At 43.6% G+C, this 21,156-nt stretch overlaps 2 non-coding genes across 2 annotated transcripts; both read left to right on the top strand.

Annotated features, from left to right (window-relative positions):
- The first annotated feature begins 7,535 nt into the window (after nt 1-7,535).
- Nucleotides 7,536-7,642, top strand: LOC112087406. Its single transcript, XR_002900088.1, has one exon. It is a non-coding gene; the product is annotated as a small nucleolar RNA R71 (small nucleolar RNA).
- Nucleotides 7,643-12,699: 5,057 nt separating this feature from the next.
- On the top strand, nt 12,700-12,806 carry LOC112087343. Its single transcript, XR_002900029.1, has one exon. It is a non-coding gene; the product is annotated as a small nucleolar RNA R71 (small nucleolar RNA).
- Nucleotides 12,807-21,156: the final 8,350 nt, after the last annotated feature.

Raw genomic sequence — 21,156 nt, 5'->3', positions numbered from 1 at the left:
ACGGTACATGCACTGGCCCTTGGAACTCCTTTTTGTTCTTTATTTGAGTGATGAGCGGCTTAAGTCCAAGTCCCAATAGTTCAAGCTCTGCCGTGTGAATGACACCAGGGTTGTATGTAGAGAAGAACGTAGAGGCCAGGACCCGGTTGGTGTATCTGATCGCAGGGTTCCTGATGCAGCTTGTCTTGCTCTTGCCTCCCAAGTAAGGCCCAAAAGATATCGTTTCCCACAACGCGGCCAACTCATCACGAGGGTACACAAACTTGTCAAGCGAGCTTCCATTCCTTTCAAATCCAAATATCTCATCAAGCTCCTTGAAACTGACCTTGTAGTGCACGCCTTCTATGTCAAACTCAATGTGTCCGAACCCTTTGCCATGTAGACGCTTAGGATCTCTCTTGGGGTAGATGACAACCTCCAAAGTGGCAAGAAACTGTTGTGTGATCCCCTCGTAAGCAACATCGCTCATCATGAAGAACTCGGCCAAGCCCATGTTTTGAAAGATGAGTGTAACATCATCGAGTATCTCAAGCTTCCTCAACAGCTCCATATCAGGGAACCGACCTTGAGCTACTCTTATAGAGTTAAAGTGGTCCAAGTACTCCTCAGTAGTCGGGAAATGTTCCTCCTCGGGCTCGGGCTTTGGTTCCTTCTTGGCCTTCTTGCCACAATCGGGTTCATGAGGGACTATGGCTCTCAGCTCGTCTCCATCGTTCTCAGTGGCTGCCTGCTTCCCATTCCTTTTTGGTTCAAGGGTTGGAACCAGAGTGAGCTCGGCGTTCCTTGCTCGCTTGGCGGCTGGCTCACCATCGGATCTCACGGTGGGTTTCTTGCTTGTTCCACCATTGCGTGCCACGGCCACGGCTTTCCCTTTTGTACTCCTCCTCTGGACCTCGTTTTTGTTTGTCTCATGAGTGGGAACAGCTCGGTCGCCGGTCATCTGCAAGGCAGATCCTCAAAGAGACCGTTAGAATCATGTACATCAACAAGCACATGTCTCTAAAGATAACAAGAACAGAGCTGTTTCTCTAACAAGACCAGAGTTATAGCTTTTTCCAAACATCAAAGGAAGTAAGAACAAGCCAGAACAAGCAAAGAAAGACACGATATCTAGACAGTTCAGCTCAACATCTCAAAGCATCATTAAGACCGATTCCAAGCGCATTTTCTCAAGAATTTTAAAAACTCAAGAACAAGTGATTTTCAGGGCAAAGACCGGTTTTTCTTATGTTATCTATCTTGATTGAATTTTTAAAATTGTTCCCAAAGGCCGACATGCTCTAAAAGAATCGATTCCACATTTCACAAACAATAAAGCTCGCAAAGAATGAAGGAAAAAGATGAGTTCTTTAAGATGCAAATACCTTTGGAAATCCAAGATTCAAGCTTAGTGGAATGCTTATGATGAATATACAACACCCTAACGAGTCTAGAACGCTTGGAATCACAAGAAATGGATGAGAAATGAGAGAGATGTGCTCGTGAAATGCAGAGAAAAGAGAGAAGAAGGCGAACTCTCGGTTTTGGCTCGAGATGGAGGCTGGTATGGGCGGTGTTGCGCTTTCCAGCTGGCGTTTGGACTGTAGTGGGACTGGTCCCCCCTTCTCCTCCAGCTGCGACCGTTGACCCGCGCCAAAACAGCTTTGACCGGTCGTTTAAATTCAAATTACCGCGCAAAGCTTCCAAATGGCGCGACTTGGGAATGACGTGGGCCGTACGGACTAGAGTGGTTTTTCTCGTGTTCTCTTGAGCGGCCTCGACTTGTTCTACCCCGAGGGCACCAAGCCGAGTGGGCTAAGCTCAAGTTAACAAGAATTTCCCCGCGGCCTTCAAATCTTTTCCTTAGTCCGCGCAAACCTTCTTCTTTGACTCAAGTGTCCCAAGTGTTTATGTTTTTGATCATTCTTGAAACTGGGCACCTCGGTATGCTCCACCACGAGGGTATCATGCCGGTCACTTGTTTTAACAAAGAATCACTTGGTGCAGGGGGTTTAAACGGTCCGGCCCTGGTGTAAACTGGTAGCGGTCTCGGATCGAGGTTTTAGACCGTTTTAAGTGAACTTTGCCCCTCGGTATAGTTATACCGAGGTGTTTACACCGTGGCTCTCCCCCACACTTAGTCATTTCACTATGACACTTCTTGGACACGGCTATGATGAAATCGAGTCGAGGAGTCTAGCCGAGGTTCTCAGGCTTTACTCGGTAAAAGGTGACCGCGGTATGTATATACCCAGGGTCGATACCGAGGCTACGTACACTCTAGGACTTAATTCATCAGGCCGTGTCATTTTCAAGCTTTTTCTTACTCTCATCATCAAGATTCACCATCTAACTCCTGAAACACTTAACAAACCCTTCAAAAAGCTTCAAGTAAAAAGAAAAAGAAGATGAAAAGCAAAATATGTACAAGGATAAGCTTGGGGTGTCTCCCAAGAGCACTTTGTTTAACGTCACTAAGTTTGACTTTTCATACCTTTTCAGGCTGATTCTGGTTCAAGAAGAGGAACTGAGGTAGCTCACTCTCTTGTTTCTGATGCCAGGTAGTGCTTTACCCTCTGACCGTTTACCACAAAGCCTTGTCCATCTTTTCCTTTTAGAACAACCGCTCCATAAGGCCTTACTTCAAGAATTTTGAATGGACTGGACCATCTGGATCTCAACTTCCCAGGGAATAGCTTGAGTTTCGAGTTAAACAGCAGAACTTGTTCTCCTTCTTTGAACTCTCTCTTGTGTATCTTCTTGTCATGAAGCGCCTTGGTCCTTTCCTTGTAGATCTTAGAGCTCTCAAAAGCATCTAACCTGATTTCCTCAAGCTCATGAAGCTGTAAAACCCTCTTCTCTTGTGCAGTCTTGATGTCAAAGTTCAGAAGTTTCACTGCCCACAATGCTTTGTATTCCAACTCAACCGGTAGATGACAGCTTTTCCCATAGAGCAAGTTAAACGGTAAGGTTCCAATGGGGGTCTTGTACGCGGTTCTATAAGCCCACAAAGCATCATCAAGTTTCTTGCTCCAATCCTTCCTAGATGAGCTCACAGTTCTTTCTAAAATAGCCTTTATCTGTCGGTTAGAGACCTCCACTTGACCACTAGTCTGCGGATGATAAGGTGTGGCCACCTTGTGCTTTACCCCATGCTTCCTTAAAAGACTCTCAAGAGTCTTATTGATAAAGTGGCTTCCCCCATCACTGATTACTACTCTTGGAACTCCAAACCGTGGGAAAATGATACTTTTGAAAAGCTTTACCACCACTTTTGAATCGTTGGTTGGGGATGCAACAGCCTCGACCCACTTACTCACATAATCCACCGCGACAAGGATGTACTGATTTCCGCATGAACTCACAAAGGGGCCCATGAAGTCAATGCCCCAACAGTCGAAGACCTCGACCTCAAAGATTGGGTTTTGGGGCATCTCATTCCTCTTGGATATGTTACCGTGCCTTTGACAAGCCTCGCATCTCGATACCACATCTTGAGCGTCCTTGAACATAGTCGGCCACCAGAAGCCGCTTTGTAGAACCTTGGCAACCGTTTTAAATGCACCTAAGTGTCCACCATACGATGAACCGTGGCATTCTTGTAGCACCGGATGGATCTCCTCTTCGGCCAAGCATCGCCTATAGAGATGGTCCTTGTTAAGCACGTAAAGATACGGCTCATCCCAATGGGATCTCATGACATCTCTAAAGAACTTCTTCCTCTGATAAATATCAAGATCTGGTGGCTCTAAACCGCATGAAAAGTAGTTCACTAGATCCGCGAACCATGGGTGGCTTCTTTCCTTGATCGTGTTGGCCTCTTCCACCTCTAAGTAAGACCGTACCAGCATGAGATGTTCCTCAGGTAAAGCATCGTCTATGGGGACCTTTTCTTCAATCCTCAGCCTTGAGAGATGATCTGCGGCCCCGTTTTCAATGCCCTTCTTGTCAAGTATTTCCATGTCGAATTCTTGGAGCAATAGGACCCATCTCAAAAGCCTCGGCTTAGCGTCCTTCTTAGACATCAAGTACCTCAAGGCCGCGTGATCTGTGTAAACCGTGACCTTTGATCCCACTAGATAACTCCTGAATTTGTCAAATGCAAACACAATGGCAAGCATTTCCTTCTCGGTGGTTGCATACTTTTCTTGAGCTGAGTCCAAGGTGCGGCTGGCATAGTAAATCACATGGAGTTTCTTATCTTTCTTCTGCCCCAAGACAGCTCCCACGGCATAGTCAGATGCATCAGTCATCACTTCGAATGGTAAAGACCAATCGGGAGCTTGTACAATTGGTGCACTGATCAAAGCCTCCTTGATCCTCTTAAACGCTTCCTCACACTCTTCATCAAAGATAAACTCCACCTCTTTGCACAATAGCCTAGTTAAAGGCCTAGCTATCTTGGAGAAATCCTTAATGAACCGCCTATAGAACCCAGCGTGCCCAAGAAAGCTTCTTATTCCTTTCACAGAATTCGGAGCTTGTAGGTTCACCATCACCTCGATTTTGGCCTTGTCCACCTCAATTCCCTTCTCTGATACCTTGTGCCCCAAGACAATGCCTTCTTGTACCATGAAATGACACTTCTCCCAGTTCAATACAAGTCTATGCTCCTCACATCTCTTTAGAACCTGAGAAAGATTAACAAGACATTCGGAGAAAGAGGAGCCGTATACGGAGAAATCATCCATAAACACCTCGACTTTCTCTTCAATTAGATCAGAGAAAATGTGCATCATACATCTTTGAAAAGTGGCCGGTGCATTACACAAACCGAAAGGCATTCTCCTATAAGCATAAGTGCCATAAGGGCAAGTGAATGTCGTTTTCTCTTGATCTCTTGGATCTATTGGTATTTGGAAGAATCCAGAGTATCCATCGAGAAAACAGAAATAAGGATGATTGGCTAACCGTTCAAGCATTTGATCAATGAATGGTAAAGGGAAATGATCTTTTCTTGATGCAGAATTCAATTTCCTATAGTCAATGCACATGCGATGGCCGGTTATAGTTCTTTGGGCTATGGGTTCATCCTTATCATTTTTTACCGGAGTTTACATTGGCCCGGAACAGCTTCCTCGGCCTTTTCCTTGTTCTCGCGCGGATTACCGGATATATGATCCCTGCCTCAAGGAGCTTTAGTATCTCCTTCTTAACCACCTCTTTGAGGTTCGGGTTAAGGCGACGTTGATGCTCAATAGAGGACATGGCTTGGTCCTCCAGGTGGATCCGATGAGTGCATATATCAGGAGAGATTCCTCTTATGTCGGCCAAGGAATACCCTATTGCTCTCCTGAATTTCTTGATTTCATTAAGCAATGCACGTTCTTCATGTTCAAGCAAACTATCGTTTATGATCACAGGGAAAGTGGAGTTCAAGCCTAAGAACGCATACCTGAGCCCTGTTGGTAGAGGCTTGAGCTCAACAGGGGGAGCGTCTGCCTCATTCCAATCGGTATCAAAGCTACATTGGCCCGGAACAGCTTCCTCGGCCTTTTCCTTGTTCTCGCGCGGATTACCATCGGCCTCGATATGAGTTGCCACGGCCATGATATCCCGAGGTGTCTCCTCTGTTCCCATGGACTCCCCGCTGTCTAAGATGTCGAGGCCACTCTTCCTGAGCTCCAAAAATCTAGCCTCAGCTCCAAGTTCCTTCGGTTGGTCCAAAAGTTGCTTGTACACCTCGCTTTCCTCGTTCAAGTACCCGTGCTCGCTTTGTTCACGTGTAAGGACCACTTGTAACATAATCCTCTGCGTTCAACTCTTCCAGGAGCTCATCAGCTAGCTCCTCCATCACTTCCACATAGAAAACCTGACCTCCAATGGTCGGTTTCTTCATCATCTCTTTCACATTGAACTTCATATTCTCGGAACCGATGTGTAGTTCAATCATTCCTCCTCTCACATCTATAATGGCTCCTGCGGTCGCTAGGAACGGTCGGCCCAAGATGATAGGGTCCAATGGTTCCTCGTCCATCTCAAGAACTATGAAGTCCGTGGGGATTTCTATCTCACCGATCCTTAAAGGCAAATCCTCAAGCAAACCCACCGGTAAGCGAACCGATCTATCAGCTAGTATAAGAGAGATCTTGGCCGGCTTGTAACTCTTGTATCCCAATCTCTTCGCCACCGTGTATGGCATTAGGCTCACAGAAGCTCCTAGATCACACAAGCAGTTTGAGAACTTCAAGTGACCTAAAGCACACGGTAAGGTAAAGCTGCCCGGATCGGATAGCTTCCTTGGTATAGACCTCCTTTGTATTATGGCGCTGCATTCATGGCTCAGTATTACCATACCCTGGAGCTCCTTTGTCTTGTTGAGGATTGCATCCTTTAGAAACTTCCCAAGCTGTGGTATAGCTAAGAAAGCATCTATAATGGGTAAGGTGAGTTGTGTGTTCTCCAAGTGTTTCTCAAAGACCGCTTTGGCTTTGTCTAAGATTTTCTTTTTGAAACGCCCTGGGAACGGTATCTTGGGTTGGTAAGGTGGTGGTGGAACGTATGGCTTTTCAAGCTCAGTTGTCTTTTCCACCTCTTTTCCTTTGTCCTTGATCGGTTCTTTCTCAAAATCCGCTTCTTTACACGCATCACCTGAGGCTGCCTCCCCCTCTAATTGCTCATTGGCCTCAATGAGCTTAGTCTTAGGCTTCGGAGCTTGTAGTTCCTTGCCACTCCTCAATGTAATGGCGTTCACGTACTCCTTGGGATTGGGCTCCGGTTTACCTGGTAAAGCCGGGCCTCGGGATGATGTAGAGGCTTGATTCTGCTTAAGCTCTCTGATATCTTGCTGCATTGTCGCGTGCTGGCTCTCAACTCTCTGCTGACCCTGTAACAGTTGCTGTAAGATCCCACAGACATCGTTTCCCATCTGATTCTGACCCGTTCCCTGATTCTGTTGCTGATTACCCATCGGCTGCGGATTGAACCCTGGTGGAAACTTGTGATGTTGCGGTTGGCTGGTGAAGTTGTTACCCTGAGCCGCTTGATTCTGATTTGTGTAGCCGTGCTGTTGCCCACTGAACTGTTGTTTGTGCTGGAAGGTATTCTGAAAAGGAGCTTTTGGAGCATAGCTCTTTTGTTGTTGCTGAGCAGGGTACACTTGGTCTTGAGGGTTAGCTACATTCGGGTTTCTGTATAAGTGGTTTGGGTTACTGTTGTAGTTGTTAAACCGCTGATACCTCTGCTGATTCCCTATGTAGTTCAGCTCCTCTTGAGTTAGACCATCTTCATTAACATTGTCAAAACTTGGCCCTTGCTCATCAAACTCGCCTACAAAGTGTATTGGCTTTTGAGTCGCCATCAGAACCTTGTCAAGCTTGCTCTGAAGCTCTCTTATATCCTTTTTCATACGCTGTTCTTCATTGGAACCCTCTGTACGGTTTACTCTATCAAAGTCTTCGCCATAAGTATCATTAGACATGGCTAGGTTCTCGACTAGTTCCATTGCCGCATTGATTTCTTTCCCAAGAAAATTTCCATTTGAAGCTGTATCGAGTTGGTTTCTGATCTTGGGGAGTGCACCTCGGTATAAAGTACTCAAGAGGGATGCCTCTGAGAAGCCGTGGTGGGGGCATTGGTTAGTGTAGCTTCTAAACCGTTCCCAAGCTTCGCTAAAGCTCTCGTTGTTGTGCTGCGTGAAGCTTGAGATATGGTTTCTGAGCTTAGCCGTGCGTGATGTGGAAAAGAACTTTGATAAGAACGCCAGTTTACACTGCTCCCAGGTTTGTATAGAACCCCTCGGGAGGTTCTTTTCCCACTGGTGAGCTTTATCACCGAGGCTGAATGGGAACAAGCGTAGCTTGAAGCTATCTTCCGAGACACCATTGATCTTAGTTAGGTCGCAAACCCGATCAAACTGATCTAGATGCTCAAGGGGGTCTTCTCCGGCTAGACCGTGGAACTTTGAGTTCTGCACCATATTGAGCAGGGAAGCTTTAACCTCAAAGTTGTTGTTTTGAACCGGTGGAGCTTGAATCCCAGCTCGGTATTGGTGCGCATTAGCTCGGTCGTTCTCTCCAACAAAGACCGGAGGAGGTTGTCTCTGAGCTTGTGGCGGTGGCGGATGAACATGGTGGGCTTGTTGCTCGTTCCTATTAGCTTGTTGTTGGTTTTGCTGAGCAAGCCTCTCGTTCCTTTGAGCCTGTTGTTGGTTAACATAGGCTTGTTGTTCATTCCTGCCTGCCTGCGCCTGATTAGCATGAGACTGGTGTTCGGCTTCTTGAGCCTGTTGCTCGATCCTTTGCTGTTCTGCCATTCCAAGTCGTTCAAAATGCCGTTCCCTCTCGCGAGCTCGCCTCTCAATCCGGTTGATGTTGTCGTCGTACGGTAAAGGTGGTTCTGTGCTCCGAGACCTGGTTTTCATGCACCTGAAAGCAACACAAGAACTTGCAAAGAAGTTAGTAAAACAAAGAAAGTTAAAATCTTGAGCTCAAGAACAAACAAAAGACTAATGCTCCGACAAGTTGGCAACGGCGCCAATTGATAGATAAGACTTTTTAGATCTCAGGGCTATCAATCCCCTTGTCAAAGTAGTACTAAGAGGTGTCAATCCAGACTTGTCAACGAGACACTAGTCTATGTTGTTTGTTTATTTAAGTCAAGATAAAAAGGTGAAGGTTTTACTAAGCTAAATAACAACGATTAAGCATGTAAGTAAAGTAAATGATGAGAATCAAACAAAACAAAGATGCAAATGATAACTAAGCGATTCAGATGATGATAATATGTAATAAAGCAAGAGACTTTAGACGAGATACTTGACTCGGGTGCTCCCAATGTTCAACTAGTGGGTTAATGAATCAAAACATCAAGCGGTTTCATTTAACTTTGAACTCAAGGCATGTTAATCTTCTCATGAAAGTATTAAGCATCTAAATTGATCCTCCTTCATACCAAAAATGTCTTTTGAGAAGCATCGAATCAATCAGCAATAAGAATCAGTTCAAAAATGTCATTTAAGAGAACAAACTATCACTCTCGCGATGAAAGACTCTTAAACCCTTAACCGAGTGGTTCAGACATTTCTACAAACACTTTTGATGCGAGATATGTCTCAGATCTGAACCTCAAGTGATGTGCTTGGATCCAGCCTAGAGATCTCGTCGGTTAAAGAATGAAACATGCAAGACTAGACACCTAAACCCACTAATCTACCTTGAAAGCACCCTAATCTACTCATCTAAAGCCGCTTAAACGACTACTCACTAATCATAACGAGCTCACTGAGTCCTTTGCAAGACGTGTAGCTGGTCATGATGAGGAGTTTAATGTTAGATGATAAAAGAAATAAAGAAAGAACAAGATTTCTCATGCAAAAACGAGATATCAGATTAGAATCATCAAGTTTCACCAAAGAGGCAAGTTCTTAAAGCTAAAAACAGATAAGAGATCAGATCCTTAGGTTTTTAGTCTCAAAATGTATATATAGCAAAGGTAAAGTGTCGCGGGTCAGCCCGAAACAAACCGGGTACTGAACCGCGTTCTTGGGTTGATGGGTGAGTGCCACGGTGTGTCGGAGAGTGAAGCCGAGGTCTTCATGTCGAGGAGTGCACGTGAGTCCAGATCCAAACGAAGATCTCGTGAAGAACTCGTCAAGAACATGCATGAACCCTAGTCTTTGATCCATCTTCACGTGTGTGTTCTTGGGCAGCTTTGTTCTCGATTCTGTCTTCGTGACAATGGACCTCGGCATGAAATGCCGAGGCGCTTGGTAGTCGAGGGGTTTGGGCAAACAGGGTCCGGCATGCACGCCGAGGTCGCTACACCGAGGTGCACGTTCAACACTTAGTTGTTTCCAGCTTCATTTCTTACGTGTGCATGCCTTGATTCCAACGTGCCGACGTGTCAGCACGAGGCCTAGTTCAGAATACTCCCAAAATATGAGCCTTGACTTGGCCGATGTCGAGGTAATGATGCCGAGCCCTGAGAAAACACTTAGCGCGTATCGCAACATATTTGGGCTCGTATTGACCATGTCGCCTTCCGGAAGCAGTAACTTTCAACCCACGACTCCAAATGTACTGAGACCAGTCCCATAGTCAAGATGACTCAATAAGCTCGAACTTTGATGAGGAAAGCGTCGGAGCTTGGGAAGTAGAAGGCTTCCTGGATTTCACATCTTTGAACCGCATTGGAATCACCGGAAAATAAGCTGTTTGGACCGATGTGAACTCTGGAGACTTTATCTTTCAAACCACTCGTCCGAATTGAGCGACCCCAACTGTTCTGAAAAGGACTTTCACAGATCTCAAACTTTGATGAAGACCGGGCAAGCTGGTTCGGTCCGGAAAGGTTCCGTCCGCCGTGATCTTTGTGCTCCGCCGTTCGGTTCTCGGATGCGCGTAATGTTGGTGCACCTTCCGGAAGCTGTATCTTTCTCCCCACGGGTCCGAATTGGATGATTTCAACTGTTCTGGGATCTTTGTTTGATTATCTCCAACTTTTCTGAAGACCCCGCCAACTGGTTCGGACCGGAAGGTTCCCCGGATTGCAGATCTTTGAGACGCGCGGACAAGGACAGATTTTGGTCGAGAAAAGCTTCCCGCGGTAAGGAAAATGACCGAGGGCTGTGTACCGCGGTAAGCTTTTTGGTCGTAAAAATTCCTTCGCCTCGGACAAAACTCATCCCGCGGTATTTACGCCTGATCTTCGACCCAGGCTGACTTTGGTCGATCAGTACGGATTTTGGTCGGTGCTGAGCGATCGGTAAGCTTTTTGGTCGAGGTTGAACGATCGGTAAGGATTTTGGCCGGTAATGAGCGATCGGTAAGGTTTTTGACCAAGGTTTCTGTCCGTCCGGTACGCAATTTGGCCGAGAAATTCCTCCAAGCGGTTTTCACCATTTTTGACCCTTTTCTTCACCGTCTTCTTCTCTGCTCCTCTTCTCAAGCTCCAAATGACTCCCAAAGCACCTGATAAAGACTTCAAAACATGCAAAACTCTTTGGGACCTAATGCAAGCCCTAAATCCTGTTTTCATGCCTAGAGACTCAATTTACATGGGAAAACACAAGATGAGGACTCTAAAATGCACTCTAAATGATGTAAAATATAGACATATCAGCATGCCTTGATTCCAACGTGCCGAGGCGTCAGCCCGAGGTCTAGTTCAAAATACTCCCAAGATATGAGCCTTGGCTTGAGCAATGTCGAGGTTCTGATGCCGAGGCTTGAGAAAATACTTAGCGTGTATCGCAACTCATATGGGCTCGTTTCGACCATATTGCCTTCCGGAAACAGTAGCTTTCAACACACGACTCCAAATGCTCTGAGACCAGTTCCATAGTCAAGATGACTCAATAAGCTCGAACTTTGGTGAAGAAACCGTCGGAGCTTGTGAAGTGGAAGGTTTCCTGGATTTCACATCTTTGCACCGTATTGAAATCACCGGAAAATAGGCTTTTTGGACCGATGTGAACTCCGTAGACTTTATCTTTCAAACCACTGCTCCGAACTAAGCGATTCCAACTGTCCTGAGAGGTTCTTCCACAGATCTCAAACTTTGATGAAGACCGGGCAAGCTAATTTGGTCCGGAAAGGCTCCGTCCGCCGTGATCTTTGGACTCTGCCGTTCGGTTCTCGGATGCGCGTAATGCTGGTGCATCTTCCGGAAGCTGTATCTTTCTCTCCACTGGTCCGAATTGGATGATTCCGATCGTTCTGGGATCTTTGCTTGATTGTTTCCAACTTTGATGAAGGCCCCGCCAACTGATTCGGACCGGAAGGTTCCCCGGATTGCTGATCTTTGAAATGTGCGGACAAGGACAGATTTTGGTCGATAAAAGCTTCCCGCGGTAAAGAAAATGACCGAGGACTGTGTACCGCGGTAAGCTTTTTGGTCGTAAATCTCTCTCGCCTCGGCCAAAAACTCAACCCGTGGTATTTTGCACCCGATACTCGACCCAGGCTGATTTTGGTCGATCGGTAAGGATTTTGGCCGGTAATGAGCGATCGGTAAACTTTTTGACCGAGGTTTCTGTCCGGCCAGTACGCGATTTGGCCGAGAAATTCCTCCAAGCGGTTTTCACCATTTTTGACCCTTTTCTTCACCGTTTTCTTCTCTGCTCCTCTTCTTAAGCTCCAAATGACTTCCAAAGCATCTGATAAAGGCTTCAAAACATGCAAAACTCTTTGGGACCTAATGCAAGCCCTAAATCCTATTTTCATGCCTAAAGACTCAATTTACATGGGAAAACATATGATGAGGACTCTAAAATGCACTCTAAATGATGTAAAATATAGACATATCACTTGTTGGGGAGGGTATACTTGATCTTGGGGATGGGCTACATTGGTGCTTCTATAAGACAAGTTCTGGTTCTTGTTGAAGTTGTTGTAACCCTGAAACTTGTTCTGATTACCTATGTAGTTCAGCTCCTCTTGTGTAAGGCCCACTTCATTGATGTTCTCAAAGCAACTCCTCTCTTGAGACTCACCTACATAGTGTATAGGCTTTTGAGTGGCAACCAGGGCTTTGTCAAGCTTGATATGCAGCTCTTTAATCTTCTCTTCCAACCTTTGTTGGGTACTAGAGTCCTCACATCTGTTGGCTCTATAAAAGTCTTCTCCATAGGTGTCTTGGTTCATGGCTAAGTTCTCAACAAGTTCCATAGCTGCATTGATTTCTTTTGCCAAGAAATTTCCATTTGGTGCTGTGTCCAACTGAATCCTGATCTTAGGAACAGCTCCTCTATACAAAGTGCTAAGGAGAGAGGCTTCTGAAAAGCCATGATGTGGACACTTGTTTGTGTAGCTTCTAAACCTGTCCAAAGCTTCTCCAAAGGTCTCATTAGAATGTTGAGTGAAGCTGGAAATCTGGTTCCTTAGCTTTGCAGTCCTTGAGCTTGAGAAGAACTTGTATAGAAAGGCAATCTTGCATTGCTCCCATGTGTGGATGGATCCTCTTGGGAGGTTCTTTTCCCACTGATGTGCCTTATCTCCTAGGCTGAATGGGAACAGTCTCAGTTTGAAGCTGTCTTCAGATACCCCATTGATCTTAGTGAGATCACAAACTCTGTCAAACTGATCCAGATGCTCCAAGGGATCCTCCATAGGTAAGCCATGGAACTTCTGATTCTGAACCATATTGATCAAAGAGGCCTTCACCTCAAAGTTGTTGTTTTGGACCGGAGGTGGCCTGATTCCTGCTCCATAAGCTCGGTCATTCTCACCAACAAAGACTGGTTGAGGCTGATGACGTATGGGTGGGTTGGGTAAGGGTTGTGGCTGGTTAACTTGAGATAGGTCTTGGCTCTGGTTACCATGATCGTGTCCCTGATGGACCTGAGCCTGTTGAGCTTGAATTCCAATCCCATTACCAGCTCTTTGACCGTGATCAGCTTCTTGAGCCTGATGCTCATTCCCAACTTGCTGATCCATTCCTAACCTTTCCAACTGAACAGCTCTTTCTCTTTGTCTTCTTGCTTGGATTCTTGTGATCATAAACCTGAAAACAAAGACAGAACTTGAAAGGTGATCAGTAAAACAAAAGAAACTTGATCTCAAAAACTATATCAGAAACCAATGCTAACAATCCCCACACAATATGGCAACGGCGCCAATTGATAACTAAGGTTTTCAAGGCTTTAATAAGGGTTATCAATCCCCTTGTCAAAGTAGTATAAGGGGTGTCAATCCATATGTGTGGTAGTTAGGCACTAGTGTATGTGATAAGTTCTTAAGTCAAGTGATCAAAGATGAGTTTTGGTGTGAACAAAGTAACAAGAAAGCATAAAACAAGGAACAAACAAGCTATGATTAATGAACTAAGCAAGCAAACAAAACAAGATGATGGTGATTAAGCAAATGATAAAAGCTAAACCTCTAGATGTGATCATTGATTAGGGTGCTTTAGATATTGAATCATGATGCTAAGAACATAATGCAACACTTGCTACTCTTTAGTCTAGGCTTCTTAATCAGATTAATTCATTCCCATGACAATAATCCCTTTGCAAATCACTTAATCAAGTCTAACAACCATTAGATATAATCAAGCAATCAGCAAGCATAATGCATCAAGCCTAATAAGTGACCAAACAATCACTCAACCAAGAAGACTGAATCTTATACAGAAAGACATAACAAGCAATCACATGATCTTAAACATTTCAACTTAGAACTCTAATCTAGACTAATCCTCTCATGAAGGCATTAATCTCTACACTAATCCACTTTCAAACCAAATCATCATTTGTGAAATATGAATCAATGAGCATTAAGAAACAGTTCTAATATGTCATTCATGCATTTAACAAATCATTCCCATGATGAAAAAGGCATAAACCCTTAAGTTAGCTCATTCAAGCATTTCATTAAACACCTTGTGGGTGGAGAAATGCCTAAGTTCTACATCAAGCTTATAATGAGAGATCTAGCATTAAGAGCAGCTAACTAAGGAAATGAAATGAGAATCTAGACCCTAAACATCACAAATCAATCATCTAAGCACCCTAATCTACACACCTAGAAGTTTAAAAGATGACTACTCACTAATCATGAAAAACACATCTAATCTTTTGCAAGAGATGATGTTAATCATGATTAGAAGCAGAAATGAGATGATGAGATGATGAGAAACATCTTTGGAATGATCAAATCCCTTAGATATCTCTTAATCAAACTCGTTTTAACATTAAAAAGGAAAGAGAAACAAGAGAAAACAAAGCTTAAGTCTTGGAAAAAACCCTAAAAAGCATATATAGTGTCTCTTGCGGACCGGGTCAGCCCAGGACAAACTGGGTCCTGACCCGGCTTTGATGGATAGTGGTGTGGTTTGCCACGGTCAGATGATGCTTGGACAGACCGTGGCAAACTGACCGTGGCAAACTGATAGTGTCAAAGTTCTTGGACAGATTCTTCATGATCAAGGTTGCCATGGCTTGATTTACACCATGTCTAGTGGCCGTGTCTCTTCTTTTCTGGGTTTGGGTGATGAACTTCTAGGATTGCCACGGTCTAGTAGCTCTTGGTCAAGCCCTGTGGCAAGTGGTCGTGTCCTAGACCGTGGCATTGAAACCGTGTCAAGTGTCGAATGCTTGTAAAGTTCTTCCCAGCCAAGTGTTTGTTTGCCACGGTCAATTGTAGACCGTGACATGAAGATCATGTCATTCGCCGAAGGTGTGCAAAAGTTGCCACGGTCAAGTCCCAGACCTTGGCATTCATCGCGGCATGTTTCACTTAGGTCGCATCATTCAGGGTTGTCTGGACCACTTCGCATTCCAGAGAGTGTAACTCATAAGATAATTGTCCGAATTGAGTCATTCCGGTTGCAGAGGACAGAGGGATCATATATCTCCAACTTTGGTGAAGGAAGCTTCGGTGCTTGGGAAGTGGAAGGCTTCCTGGAGGGCTCATATTTGCAGTGCATTTACACGATCAGAGAGAGACGTCTATACATGTGTCCATTCCGGAGACCGTATCCTCCTTCTCATAGCTCTGAATTGAATGATCTCGGACGTCCTGGAATGAGGACTCAAATGTATCTGATTCTCATGAAGGCCCCGGAAACTAAATCGGCCTGGAAGTGCACCGGCCTTCGCATTCTTCAGAGCTCATCGGCTTGGTTCAAACCAGCAGCGAGACAGGGGTTTCTTCCGACGAGCTTAACTTTCTGCTCACGAGTCCGAATTCTATGATTCCACTTGCTATAGAACCGTGATCCAATCCTCTCCAACTTTGATGCAGCACCCGACAGTTGAATCTGACCGGAAGGTTCCCCGGACGGGCGATTTCGGAAACGTGTCTGCACCCGGAGATTTTGGCCGAGACATTCAATAGCCGGTACGCGTTTTGGCCGATAAGGTCTACCCGCGGTACATGAAAATGGCCGATAAAAACCTTCCTGGTACGCGAGAATGGCCGAGAACCTCCAAAAACCGAATTTCACCACTTTTCAAGCTTTGATCACCATTCCACTTCCTGGATTCAGCTTTTCAGCTCCAAATAGCTCCAAATACACCTGATAAACACTCAAAACATGCAAAGACTCATTGGGACCTAATGCATCTCCTAAGTTCTAAAACAAACCCTAAGGACCTAAAATGCATGAAATAAAACATGATTTGGAATGAAATATGCAACCTAAATGATGCAAATTATGGACACATCATAGGCTTAAGTTGTTTCCTGGAAAACTTAAGTCTAGATGGTCTGGTCCCTTTTAGGTTCTTGAAGTTAGGCCTTATGGAGCTGTTGTGTTAGAAGGTAAAGATGGTCAAGAGTTTGTGGTAAATGGTCAGAGGATCAAGCACTACCTAGTCACACAAAGGAAGGAGGAAGCTACATCAGTTCCCCTTCTTGATCCACCATCAGCATAAACTTGGTATCAAAGTCAAACTTAGAGACTTTAAACAAAGTGCTCTTGGGAGACACCCCAAGCTTATCTTTGTACATAGTTCTTTATTTTTTATGTTTTAGGATCTTTTGATGGGTTTTGTGAGTTGATCTCAGGTTCTAGGTGATTTTTAGAGGTTGTGGCTCAAGGACAGAGTGGAAGTGCACAGATGTGCGCTGTAGTACTTAGGGTATCGATCCACAGAGACTTAGTTGTTTCAGTACAAATTCACGGTAATGCTTAAATCAGATTAGAACTAAACAGGTTTGGGTTTTGGTTTTGGGTTTTGGTTGTCACGAAATTTAAACTAGAAAGCTAAACAAGTAAAAGCAATTAAAAACAAAAGCAAATAAAAGCAAGTAAAAATCGATTTTACTTGAGGCCTCAAGGGGTTTCGCAGGGATTCATGGACTAGGCTATATCGATTTTAAACAAGTGATAAAGGTAATCAACTACATATGTTCTAGAACTCGAGGCACGGAAGTATGAATAGCCTACTTTTGCGGCACTAAAAAACTATCTCTCGCAACCCTGATCAGGAGGTTTCCACTCTGATCCTGGAAGGAAGAAGATGCAATAGCAGAACAAGACTCATCAACATTCACAACTCAACTACAGGTAGGTTTCCACTCCTATAGAATTATTGCTCGTTTCACACTAGTTCAGACAATCAATGAAAGCTTTCGCAACATATCATATCAGATCGGCTTCAAAGTTGCCAGCAGAGAATCATGCAGTATAATCAAAGGCAAACGAAGAACATCTAGAAGATTATTAATCCTAAATCTATCGATTCATAAGCAAAGACACATGAAATTCCCTTTGAAAAATCCCTTTAAACCCAACTGGGTAACTACTCAAAAATATTGTAAACAATCATCACAGAGTATTGAAAGTTGCAGGAAATTAAAGAAAACAGGGAAGAAAAACGAAGAACAAAGTCGCAGATGGAGGCGCGATGATGCTCTCCTCGACGGCTCCTCCTTTAAGGGCGGCGGCTCCTAGGGTTTGTGATGCACACAAACTCTCTCTCTCTCTCTCTCTAAGTATGTCGTTTCTATTGATCTCCTCCTTTTAGAATGACCTAAAGAGGGTATTTTAGCTTCTGGAGTTGTCCTGGACACTTAGGGCTTCAAAAATAACGAAAGTAATTGATCTGGGCTTTAATTAAGTCGTCTGGAAGGTGAACGTTGTCTGGTCGCGGCCGTGATAGCCCCACCCGCGGGGAAATAGGTGTTGGCCGCGATCCCGGCTAATGCTCTCTTCCGGAACTGCATTTTATGTCATTCTTGCATCGGGAGTATCTGAAGATCTAACCGTTGGATTGTCTCCAAACCAAGTGCATTAGAAAGCTGGTTGGATCCTCTATGTTGGGGGTGATCAGACGGTGAAAAGGTCTTCATCTCTTGCCATACTTCTGATGGTCTGTATTTATCCGAAATTGCTCATTTGTTCCAAATTGCATATCTTTTGCCCAAGTTTCCTGAAAAGTCTTTCGAAACTCTAAAACATTGAAAACACTTTAGAAACCATTGAAAACAGAGTTAAAACACCTGCATAAGACATAATTATGATCCATAAAAGTGGTCAAAATACAGTGTTATCAACTCCCCCAGACTTACCTTTTTGTTTGTCCTCAAACAAACTCAGATCAAGCCAGGAAATAATTTTAAAATTCTCAGGAACTAAACAATATCTCAGTGACCGTCCTTCTAAACCATAACTTATCGTGAAACATCTATTTGGATCTAGTCTAGAAAATTCTCACCAAAATACAAGCAAACTAGTCTGTTAATCCGTCATGCAAAAATCTACACACTTAGATCTAACTTCCAGTCAACTAGCTCTCTACATTCATTAGGTGCAATAGTGAATCCTAATCAAAGACATTATTCAGCGTATACGGTGTTTGGCATTAAAGCTATTTAAATGGTGGAGTTTAAGTGTTTCGGGTTACCTAAAGATCTGGAAGATGCAAGATATTATGCAAAACCGCAAGAGAGAGAAGGACCTATTGATGACCGCAGATTTTCAGTCACTTCTCCTTTGCCAATTGTTGTTGCATAATCTTCCTCCTTTGTTGCAAACAACTGTTCCCCCAGACTTAAATCTTTTCCGGGAATCATAAAGATAATCTCCAAAACTCCATAAAATCGAACTCTAGCTTGCCTCAAAGATAAAATTTGATCCTCCTAGACTCTCTAAGGCTTTAAATTTCCTTTCCCTTCTATATTTTTCTTTTCTTTTCTTTTTTTTGTTTTAAAGAGGAAACAACCTTTTATAGAGAGAGTCTAAGGGACGAAATTGTACCAAGATTTTGAAGTTTTTCCAAAGCAAACTGAGTTTTCTCTTTTGTTGGATCATTCCAATGAAATCGCAGGTCTTTGTCTTCAGTGACTGAAAACCGTGTTGATCCTCTTTCTCTCCGACTTTTCTGCACATCTGCATATAGGAAAATGAAAAACAAGAATGCATGTGGTTTGAAAGAGGTTAGGTTCGGTGGGGAACTAGCTAAAGATGAACTAGCCATTCAGGATCAACAAAAAGTGGTAAATGGATAAAGAAGTCCTAAATGTATGATTGTTTCCCTGATCTAATGCTCTAATGAGAAAATTAAGTCAAAATTAAGTCCAGATAAAATGAGCTAGTATATCCTGTCAGAAATAATTTCCATGAATAAAATTCCTCTGGTGGGATTTCGTAATGCAAGTACTTAGCTACCGCCTAGTCTAGGCCTAAATCACAAAAAGAACAAAAACAAGGAAATATCGTAGAGGCACACTGGTCTAAATCATCATAGTATTGTTTATTGTGTTCCTGGTTTGAAAACTTTTTGAAAAAACATTTTGAAAACGATTTTTGAAAGATTTTATAAAAAAATTTGCTGGGAAAAATTTTATGTAAAACATTAAGCGAAATAAAATATTAAGCGGGTTGCCTCCCACTAAGCGCTTGTTTCAAGTCGTTAGCTTGACATTTTTGCTCGATTAGACTTAACCGGGGTTGTGACACTCCTTGATCTCATCACTGGCCGATGATGTATCAATCAAAACAATCACTTCTCTTTCGTCTTCTCTTTCTTCAGCCAGATATGGCTTTACACGCTGTACATTCACTGTGAATGAGTTTCCGGTTTTGTCCCACAGGACGATGGCTCCGTATGGTTTGACTTCCTTTATCGTGAAAGGTCCGGACCATCTTGAACGTACTTTTCCTGGAAAAGCTTAAGACGGGAATTGAAAAGAAGAACCTTATCGTTAGGAGCAAAAGTTCTATGAATAATCTTCTTATCATGATATGCTTTAGTCTTCTCCTTGTAGATCTTCGAGTTTTCGTAAGCATTGTGTCGGATTTCTTCTAACTCTTGAGGTTGAAGTAGTCTTCTTTCTCCAGCTGTTTTCAAGTTCATATTCATCTCCTTGATAGCCCATTGCGCCTTATACTCGAGTTCTACTAGAAGGTGACATGCTTTTCCATAAACTAGTTTAAATGGTGTTGTTGCCAATGGTGTCTTGAATGCTGTTTGATATGCCCATAATGCATCGTCAAGATTTGTAGATCAATCCTTGCGATGAACTGCTGTTGTTTTCTGCAAAATCGACTTGATTTCTCTGTTTGAGATTTCAACTTGACCGCTGGTTTGGGGATGGTATGGAGAAGCAACTTTATGCGTAACTCCGTTCTTTCTAAAAAGATCCTCGAAAACTCTGATGAAGAAATGTGATCCTCCGTCGCTTATCACAATTCTAGGAACTCCAAAACACGGGAATATAACTGAATTAAACAGCTTCATGACGACCTTTGCATCGTTGATGGGGCTAGCGACTGCTTCAACCCACTTAGAGACATAGTCTACTGCTACAAAGATGTTTTGGTTTCCAAAAGAAGTCGAGAACGGTCTCATAAAATCTATTCCCCAGACATCAAAAATTTTGACTTCGAGAATAAAATTTTGAGGCATCTCATTCCTTTTGCTTATGTTGCCCATCCTTTGGCATTTATCGGATTGCGATATATAAGCTTGAGTATTTTTGAACAAAGTAGGCCACCAAAAACCTGCTTGTAAGATCTTTGAAGCAGTTTTGAAGGTTGCGAAATGTCCTGTTTAAGACGAGCTATGGCATCCGAATAAAATCCCTTCCATCTCTTCTTCAGGCACGCATCTTCGGAATAACCCATCAGCACATCTCTTATAGAGATATGGTTCATCCCAAAAATAATGTCTTACGTCTTTCAAGAACTTTTTCTTCATATAACCAAAGAATTGTGGTGGTTCTACATCAGCTGCGAGGTAATTCACTATGTGCCTAAACCATGGTGTGTTAAAAGCATCTGATTTTCGCATGAGTTGCCTTAGTGGTGCGGTATTGGCATTGGTGGGAGTAGTATCAATTGGATAGATGTTTTCTTCTGGCAAACTATCATTCAAAGACAATCTTTCTTCAAATCGAATTCGTGAAAGATGGTCTGCAACTCCATTATCTGCTCTTTTCCGATCTCGAATTTCGATGTCGAATTCTTGCAGTAGGAGGATCCATCTTATCAGCCTCAGTTTAGTGTCTTTCTTAGACATTAAATACTTAATTGCAGCATATCAGTATGAACTATGACCTTAGATCCTACGAGATAAGAACGCAATTTCTTAAATGCAAATACGACAACTAGAACTTCTTTCTTTGTTGTAGCATAATTGCATTAAGATTCGTCTAGAGTTATGCTTGCGTAGTAGATTATGTGCAGTTTCTTATCTTTTCGTTGGCCAAGAACTGCTTCGACTGCATACTCACTTACATCGCACATGATTTCGAATGGGAGTTTCCAATCAGGTGCTTGCACGGCAGGAGC

This window comes from Eutrema salsugineum, unplaced genomic scaffold, assembly GCF_000478725.1.
Source record: "Eutrema salsugineum unplaced genomic scaffold, Eutsalg1_0 scaffold_18, whole genome shotgun sequence".
Taxonomy (NCBI): domain Eukaryota; kingdom Viridiplantae; phylum Streptophyta; class Magnoliopsida; order Brassicales; family Brassicaceae; genus Eutrema; species Eutrema salsugineum.
This window is presented reverse-complemented; position numbering and strand designations above follow the sequence as displayed.